At 44.0% G+C, this 10,947-nt stretch overlaps 1 long non-coding RNA gene across 1 annotated transcript; it reads right to left on the minus strand.

The window, feature by feature from the left end:
• Nucleotides 1-710: 710 nt before the first annotated feature.
• Nucleotides 711-3,367, minus strand: LOC137843314 (uncharacterized). The gene is made up of 3 exons (XR_011089453.1): nt 3,105-3,367; nt 1,271-1,373; nt 711-1,173 (listed from the first exon to the last, which is right to left on the minus strand). It is a non-coding gene; the product is annotated as an uncharacterized lncRNA (long non-coding RNA).
• Nucleotides 3,368-10,947: the final 7,580 nt, after the last annotated feature.

Raw genomic sequence — 10,947 nt, forward strand, 5'->3', positions numbered from 1 at the left:
GGGAGCTGCTTGCCAGCGCCACTGTTGCATCCTGGCAGAGGGTGCGGAGCCCAGAAGCGGTTCCTGATAAAATGCTGGAGTAGGAATGCGAAAAAGGAGACACAACTGAATCAGAAAGATGGGAGGGGGCTGAGCACCAGATCCACCAGAGTTCAGCTTTAACCTTCAAACTCTCTGGCAATGCAAGCCGAAGAAGCAGGCAGGATCACTCACCCCCCCACCTCAGGAAGTTAATTACCCCTGACAGAGAAGCGGATGCCAGCTTGTGTTGCCTGGTACACATGGCCACTGTGTGAGCAATTGCTGGTCACGTCACAGAACCTCCCCAAAGATCAGGACCGAGATGTACCCTCTGTGGTTTTGGAAAGTTGTGGAAGGATCTTTCTATCAGGCATGTTTCCCTCTTGCTCTGATATCAAAATAAAATAAGTTATTTAAATAAAGGAATAGAAAAGGAGGGGTAGAAAGAGGAGTGTACCTTATCAACTCTAGTTTCAGAAATGTGCATTGGTGGTTCTGGGCTGGCTTGTGTCCCAGACATGCATATATACGTGCGTTCCCAGGTTGTCAACAGGTTGTCAGAGATAATATAACTCGGATTCATACTTAATGTAGGTTTAAATCTGACTGATAAAGTAGAAAATAAGCAGTGAGTCAGCAATCTATTGCCAATGCCACACAGTAGAAAATAAGAATGAAACTGGCAAACCTTTCAGTCATTTGCTTATGTTTGTCTTCTGTTTTTCAGCCAATTTGTGAAAACATGCATTTGCACATTAATCCACTTAGAAATGTGAACTATGTGAGCAGAGGAGTTTCCTGGTTACAGCTTTGGAACAGTGTAACAGCATGAAACCAGGAAATGAAAGTGAAGGACTGCAAGCAGAAAGAAGCTGCAAATACAGCCCTGGCAAGCACGTACTATTGCTCTGAAATACACTTAAGGAGGGTCTGTGGTCTCCTCAGTAAAAGCAAAGAAACTTTACTGTGTGTATTCTGCTTGTTGGAATAATATTTTGCAAACACAAATGCCCAGAGTAGTTGACTTCCTCACCAACTTCTTCAGACAGAACCTGTTTATGTAAAGTAGCACAGCTGGGTGAGACGGAAGGAATTGCATTATCGAGGTGTCCAGGAACAGCGGTCTTCTCTCAGGGCAGTGAGTGTTTCTAGCTATAAATACAAAGACATTTGCTGAAAGTTAGAAACTACTGAAAAAATGGCTGAGCAGATGTAACCTCTTGCTTCTGCTGAAAATGTAACCCCGTACCTCTTTCTCTCTGTGGTCCTCTACTTCCAGCCAAAATGCCTCCTTGTTTGCTCTGACTGGTATTCCCCTGACTCCTCAGTAAATTGAATCAGCTTTCAGAGACCTGCAACAGGAAAATTGGCTGGTATGAGGGAAGTATGAGTGGAAACGTGTGAGTCCAAGCATCAGAACAGTTGAAACAACAGCCTGTGTTGATAACCAGAGATATAGTGCAAGGCAGTATAACTGAGAAGTAACTTATTTCTCTCAAGCCACAAAGACCCATGCTCTGTAGCATAGACAACTTGCCTGCAGAAGACTCTACAGCCTGTACAGCACATCACAAATACCATTTATTTTCCTGTCACTACAGCAGGAAGGCAGAATATAGCCTTGGGAACTCAAAATAAAGAAATAGAAAATGATCAAGAGAGTTGCCTGAAGTGTATGGAGGCAGACGTAGCCAGACTGTGAAGCAAAAGGGTGATGCCATAGTAATTGCTTGGTCCTGCTAACTTGGGATTTGGATTTGCCTTCCATTTTCTTTCTGGCTACTGTCCTAGATTAATTCCTAGTCTTTGTAGCCATTGATCCCTTTGCCATAGTTAAGGGGAGACGGCAGAGGGGAGCTGTGAATGGAGGAGGAAAGAGGATTTGGGTTTCAGGAAAGGCCCTTTTCATTCTAATGAATGAGAAGAAGAGCAGAGGCTTGCAAGGGGCCCACACTCTGTAGAGTTAAACTGAACAGGATTGTCTATTGAAGAACAGTAAAGTGAGCAGTGTCCTGGGATCATTGGTATTCACTGTCAATACAGGCCATTCTTTTAACACTTGTTCTGCTGTTTCTTCTGGTGCCTTCACACACACATTTCCATTCATGCTGCATTCATATCAGTATGCATATTTCTGTTTAAAATCTGTATGCTTGTACACCTTTAACATAGAGTCACAGCCAGCCTTATGCATAGAGTTTCTTTTACTTCTGTAGAGAAAAAAAAAGTCTCTGAAAATTAAAAATCTGCTAGGAATACATTCCTGTTATGAAGTAAAAAGTCAGAATGCAATCTGCTTTTAAGGAAAGTCATTTCCCCAGCAGAGATTTCAAGGAAGGAACAACCTAAGAGGTGAAGCTGCTGCAGATCCATGTCCCCAGATCCAACCAGCAGGGAAGCTGAAAATGTATTCCCAGCAAGCATGCAGAGCACATGCTTACACCACATATATATATATATATATACATACTATATATATATATATACAGGGGTGGCCACACAGTTCGCAGACAGACTTTCAAAGCACTCACGTGAATATAAACAGCACCATAGGCCTCCACCTGCTCCCCTCTCTGGTGAGCAGAATGGAAGTCCACAAGTGGGAACATGTATATGTACAAGGTGGGTCCCTCCAGCAGCTGATCCCAGACACCTGGTCTGCTACATAGCTGCCCCTCGATTTCCGTCTTCCCAGCTGTTGGCACCTGGGCTTATGATGTGCCAAGGTCACAGCTCTACTCCAACTGCTGGTACAGATGATCATGTAAACAGGTGGCCAGAACTTTCCAGGTGGGCAAATATCATCATCATATCATTAACATTCCCATCACAACAAACACAGTGCCCTTGTGTATGCCACTTCATAGTACAATGATGTGCGAAAGCTCTGGTGATGGATTGCAGGGCTGTCATTCCCCTCCTTTCCCTCCTCCAAACCATATTCCTTGGAATGCAGCAAAGGGGTTCTGCACCCTTTCAGTCAAAAACCCACACCTCTCAATTCAGCACCCAGTTCCACATGTAGCCCTTGACATTCAGATGTAGATACCAATACTGATACAAGCACAGACCCATACACTTACCAGGTTAGCAAACGAGCAGTGCAGATGGACTGTGCAAACACAAATCCAACCACTAAAATGTGTTGTAGCACAGCTCTGGTGACTGCAGGGGCTTCAGAAAAGCAGATTTTGGTCTGCTCAGGTTCTTGCTTGGCAGGATCATATATGAAACTGCTCTGCAGGCAGAAGGAGCCCCAGAGAACTAATCATCAAGCACAACTTCCTCAGAGCCTGTAAATGGCTTGTTACAGTGTGCAGAAAGTGGAACAGTCATGACAGAAGGCCAGCATGGATGAAAACTGACCTCCAGGCTAAGCTGAGACACAAAAAGGAAATACACGGAATGTGGAAGCAGGGACAGGCTATCTGGGAGTAATACAAGCACGTAGGAACATGGATAAGCATGCCAAGGCTCAGATGGAGCTGGAACCAGTAAGAGAGGTAAAGAGCATCGGGAAGCATTTATTTAGAGACACTGGTAACAAAGGAAGGCTAATCAGCTTAACATAATTTCTGATCATTATGAAAGCTTCCTTGCAAAACCAAACCCTTAGCAGATCTAACCACTCTATCAGACCTGGTAAATATAAGAGACAGGATGTATGTTGGAGCTTTCTCCTGGGGAAAGGAGATTCTCTGTAAGCATTTTTACACATGTGTGTAAACAAAATCTAATGGGTAGTTCCTTCTCAACAGACTTGTACTTCTTTTTTTCTGTGGGAATACGGTGACTTAGGAGCATTGCACTTCAATATTGTATCACTAGAGGCATGGTGTTGTCAAAGATCAAACATTTAGATACCTTTGAAAATACACTCTTATCGTGCTATTGCCTCTGAAGAGCACTTGATGTGAAAACATCTCCAGAACCTATTGTACAAACCTGAAGGTTAACTGTTCTCATTGATCTGTTAGTAGGGACCATATAGCCCCTCTTACATTAAACCACCATATACTTTACTCTCAGTTCAGTATGACATCTTTAACTGTAGCTTGACATCTTTAACTATTGACTCTGACCTCTGCAGAACTTTCAGCTCATCCTCTAAAACATCACCAGTTTCTGTTTGCACAGCCATTACTGAGAAAAGGCAGGGTATAAGCAAAAGTATCTTCATGCCTTCCCTAGACTAAGCAATCTAATCACACCCTCCATTACACAGTGTTCTTCCTGCAGGGTTTAAAGTAACTGTCAGGGCCCTCACTGCATTCATCTCCACCCTGTGAAACTGGGCTGCCTGGACTCTGGACCAACACTGATAAGCTCCTGCCTGCCCTTTAACAGAGCTCTCTGAGACAAAGCTAGCAGATGTCTCACCAGGGCTGCCCCCACTTCTCCTGGGAACTGCGTTTAAGCTGAGAGCCATGTCCTCAGCCCTTGCTGGAGCTAGGCTGCAGCTGCAGCACAGCCCTGCCTTTGCCTGGCCACTTACCCACACCCTGCCCCAGATCCACAGGCAGACTTCTGAGCTTGACTTTGGACCCATCTCGTCACCATGGCCCTGCCTGGCAGTCTGGGACTCTTGCCTGTGCCTGGCTGCTGTTGTCAGACCTGCTGTGCCTTGTCTGAGTCCTTGGGGACTACGTGCTGTGCCTGGCTCCCCTCCCCAAGCAGAGCAGCCAGCCCTCACAAGTGGGGTGCAGGAGTTGCTGGTGATGGGGCTCCCTCTGCTGCACTGCACTGAGGTGTCAGGGTGGCTGCTCTGCGAGGAGCAGGGAGCTCGGAGCAGAGTGTGATAGAGCAGAGCAGTGAGTGATCCCAATTATTCTCTAAAAAGCTTCCTACCCCCCTCTCTCCCATGCCTTGGGACATCTCCTGTTACTGACAGAGCTCTGCCACTACTGCGTCACTGTACCTGTGCCAGGCTCCTAGGGCTAGGAGCCATCATTTCAACTGTGGCTGTTCAGTGCTTCCCTAGTGAGAACAAAAGGAATGGTATTACATGCAAAATAAAGTCCAGATGAAAAATCCACCAAAAGAGGAAAGTTTAACCATATGGCCCCAAAGTAACAGGCTTCTCAGATGCTGTGGCAGTCATAACTGCTTTTATTTTTCAGTACTTTTTGTTGTTGTTAATAAAAGAGAGGACTTTGTTTTCAGCAATCTAAGCTTTCCACAGAAGTCAGCATAATGTCATGCAAAGCATGCACTTTTTAGAAAGGTTAGCAGAGCCAGCAAGCACCACAAACACATTTGACATAGTTTTCAGCCACCCCGTGGTTGTACTAGCAGGAAGTCCCAGATTAGAAACCAGGCCAGCCAAGCCTGGCAGTAAACCACCCCAGCCTTTCCCTAGTGTCTGGGGAGTTACTCTCACTCAGAATTAGTTGTAAGAGCCTGCCCCTTTGCCTTGAGGACCATTCCTACAACCTATGCAGAATCCAGAGTCACTGTAGCTGAAACTCTGCTGCGTCAGCAAACACTGTGCAAACTTAAGCCTACTATACATGGAGAAGTCTGCTCAGAAATCTCTGACTTGCTTTTGAACTATTTCCAGTCACTGTTTTTGTTGGCTTCGTGGTGGAAGAGAATTTTAATAGCTGCCTTTATGTTGTACTTTGTATGCCAACCAGTCCTTTCATTCATCAGCCTCTCTGGACTAGCAGATCTCTACAAGTTTTCCTAGTTCAGAAAGCTTTTTTTGTTTGTTTGTTTGTTTGTTTGTTTGTTTTTTCCCCTGATCATTGCCATTTATAAAATCTGAATTCATTTGCAATCACTGGTGATGAGAACTCTTTTCTCTATTTCTCCCACTTTGGGGAATACATGTATTGGAGAACATTTTCAGGAGGTACTCATGGTGTCCAGGGGATGTATTAGTTATGCAGGCAAGTGACTTTCTACATATTTAACTGGAGTTCTGCCCACAGATTTGAAAGGAAATGACAGACAATGCCACAGCTTATAAACAGTAGTCCTTCTTCATTATATTAGTTCTTCTTGTCAGCTGTGTACTATTCCAATCCTCATTACAGGAGAGCCAGATATGGGCAGAGCTACCAACGGTTGGTAGAACCATCGGTTCTTCAAACAAGCAGATACTGAAGGATATATTCATGTCATCTAATGTAAAATATCTTTCTTAGTCTGTGATTCAGACGGACACTCTAGGGACTACACAAGGAGCCTGAGAGAGCTGACTGAAACATCAATTTATTTTAATGTAGGCAAATGAAATATATTGATCGGTGTCAAATGAGCTGTTGGATGAAGTTTCCTCCTCATCTCTCCAGCCTTTGCCATCACTGCTTGACTGTATTTTTATTCTACTGTTATTGTTTTGGGGTTTTCACTTTCCTCTTTCATTCAAGACAGAGAAACCACAGAAGGCCAGCAGCAATGGGCATAGCCGCATTTATAAACCACATACTAACATTCATGGCCTGACAGCTCTGGGTGCTTTCTATCAGAGAAGGCTGGGATCATTGCTAGAAGGTCAATGCATCTGAGCTAATCTGTGCTGTGAGGGTTGTCTCAGGGAAGAAGTGCTCAGTTCAAATAATATAAATCAAAGTCAGGGTCAAAGGGGTTTATGCATTCATTAATGGCACACATTTAGCCACCAACCAGTGAACTATACATTCAGGGTCAATAATGATGAAACAACAGGTAAGAAACAGTACTAGATACTCATAAAATCTCAGTAACTACCAACTTATTTCTAAATATCCTTCTCGTATTAATTTTAAGGTGGTCTAATTGTATGTGCACATGCACACATACACACAGTCATGCAGATACATGTATATGCAAAAATCCTCCCCTCACAGGAAAAACAATTCTCCCTCCACCTTTCTGGGAAGGTTCCCCTGTTTGCACATGTATTGCTCCAACCTCTTGGGTACCCGCACCATATCCTACAACCCACTGGTCACACAGTGGGGAGAAAACATCCCACAAGCTCCCATAAACTTCCAGGTGTAGGTCCCTCTGGCTGGACCTGTTCTCTGCTAGCTGGCTGCAGGCTCCTCAGCATCCAACAGGAAGGCTGCTCTGTCTGGCCTAAGCAGGAGTCGAGGTGCCAGCAGGGTGACTTCTGTCAGTGCCAGCTTTTGACTTGATGTTTGTGGTCCAAGGTCTGTCCCCTCCTGTTACAAATTTTCATACTTCTCTTCTTTAAATGCTTTTTCTTTGTTTCTAGAACCTCCTTGAAATTCCCAGATTACTGTTTACTCTGGGTGATGGTCATGTTCCTCTTTAGCATAAGCGATTCTGGGCACCTGCTCTCCAGATGATTTTTGTATTTGATCATATTCATGATATTAATTCATATTTTTATTCTTACAGGTGAGCTTCTTCAGGTTATTTGACAAGGCTGGGCCATGAGCACCCCAAAAGAATCTTGATGTGAACTTTACAACTGCAAATCCTCCAGGTAATCTTATGTCAGCTGTGAAATATGTTCATCTGATTTGTGTCAGTACGGAACAATGCTAGGGCCGCATGGTATGATGAATGTGACCTTCTGTTTTACATACCCTTGTATAACCACAAGTCCAAGAAAAACAGAGTGGTTAATGTATATAGTTCTTGTATCTTGCAAAGAAATATTTCAGCAATTTGTGTCAGAGAGCTTGAAGGGAAATGTGTTTGTAGGTTTTTCCTTGAAGCCTCTGATATCTGGGGGGGGTTCAGAATAACTGCTATTATGACTATTGCATGGGATACTATGCAAGTCTCTGATACCTGGCCAGGAGATTAAGGAGACAGGGAGAGCTGAAGAACAACTAAAAGACAAAGCTTGCAGGGGATGCTGCACAAGTCTCTGACATACAGCCAAGTTGGACAAAGGAGAAGGACAAGAGGGAGGAAGACTATGAGCCTTCAGCACAAGAGACCCCCCAGAGTCCCCCGGGGGACCACTGGATACTGATACTGATAGGAGGGTTTGAATTCCGGAAACTAATTATAATAACCCTCTTTGTTTTTTTTTTTTTTTAAAGTAGTAATGAATATGTATTAGCCTAGGAGCATAAAAATCAGCTGCTTGATGTAACTGGGGTGCATCATGGTGAAGCAGAGACTCCCGGTGCACCCAGCACTGTTTGCTTACCTCTATTCCTTTAATAAATTGTAAACTTTGATTATAGTCCTATTTTGAAGACTGAGCCATTTATTACATCAGCCAAAGGAGACTGTGCTAGTAGAGTTGAAACAAAAAGCATCTTTTTCCAATTCAGGTAGGATTCTCGTGGTTGGTGGTAGTGAGAAAAGAGAGAAATTTTTCAGCTCTGGATAACATTTTTCTCAACCCTTCTGAGCAAAGAGATGCCAGGGAAAGCCTTTAAATGAAGCAATGTTAAAAGACCATGCATGTGGAAATAACCTCCAGTCTCCGAGAAGAGTATAGCACAGACACTCCTGAAAATTCATTTAACTGTTGGTTAACTTCTTTGTTAATTACCTGGTTGATGGGAAAAAGCATGCCCTTACCAAACTCACAGACTACGTGAGGAGCACTTGCAATGCTAAAAAGTAGGCCTGCCACTCACAGGGTCTCAGACAGGCAGTTGCTGGTTATTTAGTTTTTACACTCCATGTTAGTCTGAGCCACATATTCACTCTCCTGGCAAACTCAGGGAGCCAACCACACTCTTTTGATGAACTCAGGGAGAAACATTTATATCACCAGGCAAACCACTCAACCATTGGTTGATTTTTATCTAAAACACAGGCCACATTCCAGTCCCCTTTGTGTTTAAAGTTAGGTTCCTTGCAACAGCCATGGTCAGTCACGCCCTGCATTCTCTATTGAGAATATGTGGCCTTCATGCATGCATTGCCCTTGCTCGTCTCCATCAAGTCTTCTTTCATTGTAGAGGTTTATTCAGTGAGTCACATTCCTCTCCTTGGGGCTTATTCAGTGACACAAACCCAAGGAAGTGATCCTCCCCCTCTACTTGGCACATATGATACTAAATTTGGAGTTCTGTGTCCAGTTTTAGGCTTGCCAGTACAAGAAGGATATTGACACATTGGCATGAAAGTAATGGGAGACCACCAAAAGCTGTCTGAGGCTCTAGTGCATGACATACTAGAAAAGGCTGAGAGAGCTGGGTCTGTCCAACCTGGAGAAGACAGGTCAAAGGAGACCTTACTGTGTATTCTATCAGAAGTGTTGAGAGAAATGGTTACACAGAAGGAGCTAGATTCTTATGATGCACAGGGAAAGGACAAGAGGCAACAGATCACAAATAAGAGAGATTCTAATTAGATATGAGAAAAAAAACACCCTCATCCAGTGAGGGTGGTCACACACTAGGATGGATGCCCAGAGAGGCTGTTGGATCTCCATTTTGTAGTCATTCAGAGATTGATTAGGCAAGTTCCTGAACAAAATCCATCTAACCTCAAAGATAACTCTGCTGTGACCAGGAGGTTGGCTGAACAGTCCTCTAGAGGTCTCCTCCAACCTGAAATATTCTGCGATTCTTTAATAAGGGGAAGAGAAATGATAACAGCTGCCATCTGTAGTGGAAATTTCAGCTTGAAACCTCAGCTAGTCTACTGTTGTGGTTTAACCCAGCCGGCAGCTAAACACCACGCAGCCGTTCGCTCACCCTCCCACCTCCCTCTCTGGGACAGGGGAGAGAAATGGGAAAGTGGAGCCTGTGAGTTGAGATAGAGACGGTTTATTAAGACAGGAAAATAATAATAACAATAATGATGATAATAGTACTAATAATAATGTGTACAAACAAGTGATGCACAATGCAATTGCTCACCACCCACTGACCGATGTCCAGCCTAACCCCGAGCAGTACGGCCCTCCTCCCCCCGGTTAGCCACCCCTAGATATATATATATTGTTCAGCATGATGTCAGATGTTATGGAATACCCCTTTGGCTAGTTTGGGTCACCTGTCCTGGGTCTGTCCCCTCCCAGCTCCTGCTGCACCCCCAGCCTGCCTGCTGGCAGGACAGAGTGAGAAGCTAAAACGTCCTTGGCTTGGTGTAAGCACTGGTCTGCAACAATTAAAACATCAGGGTGTTATCAACACTCTTCTCATCCTAAGCCAAAACATAGCACCCTACCATCTACTAAAAGGAAAACTAACTCTATCCTAACTGAAACCAGGACATCTACTAAGGACTCCGACCTTTCAGTCACAGGAATACAGGTGCATACAGAACAGGACAATGACAAAGAACATGCTGTTCTCATCTGTAGTATCATGTTCCGTGCTTTGGGAGAAGGACTAATGCTTCTAGTGACAACTATTGCTCTTTCTAATGACACATTGACATCTGGGCCCCACTGTGCTGCATTGTCTCCAGCTTCTTTGTAGCTTTCTATGAACTGCCTTTTTGCAGATACCCTTTTTGGAGGGGGCTTCCAGGGTGTCTTGCTTTCTTGAAAGAGGACAACCCACCTTGTCTACTGCTCTTATTATCTATGTATGTATGTATCTATCTATCTTTAAGATTCTGAAGGACGGACAGACTGGCCTCTGTATTCCAATATTCTCATCAGCCAGGTCCCTTATATTTGCATTATCCTAGACTACAATTTCCTCCCTAGTTCTGCACAGGTCAAGACCTTCCAGCCATCAGCTAAAGATGTTTGTTACAGTGCCCAGCATGCTCTGCTATAGTCATTTTTCACAGCTGTTCACTTTCTGTACTGTCAATCTCTACAAACACTAGCTAATAGTTACCAGTTGTTAGCATAAGCCTGAATTCACAAAAATTAATCGTAGAGCAACGGCAGCATGGAGAGCTTCCTGAGCACCTCAGCCTCTCTTCAGCATTGCTGCGAGATAGCGGGATGCTAAAAATTTGCAGGAGCTTCTTGCAGCACTTTTGGCTAGATGAAATATTATCATGATTTAGGGCCTGTGGAGTAAGCTAATAATAGATGAA

This window comes from Anas acuta, chromosome 1 (assembly GCF_963932015.1).
Source record: "Anas acuta chromosome 1, bAnaAcu1.1, whole genome shotgun sequence".
Classification (NCBI taxonomy): domain Eukaryota; kingdom Metazoa; phylum Chordata; class Aves; order Anseriformes; family Anatidae; genus Anas; species Anas acuta.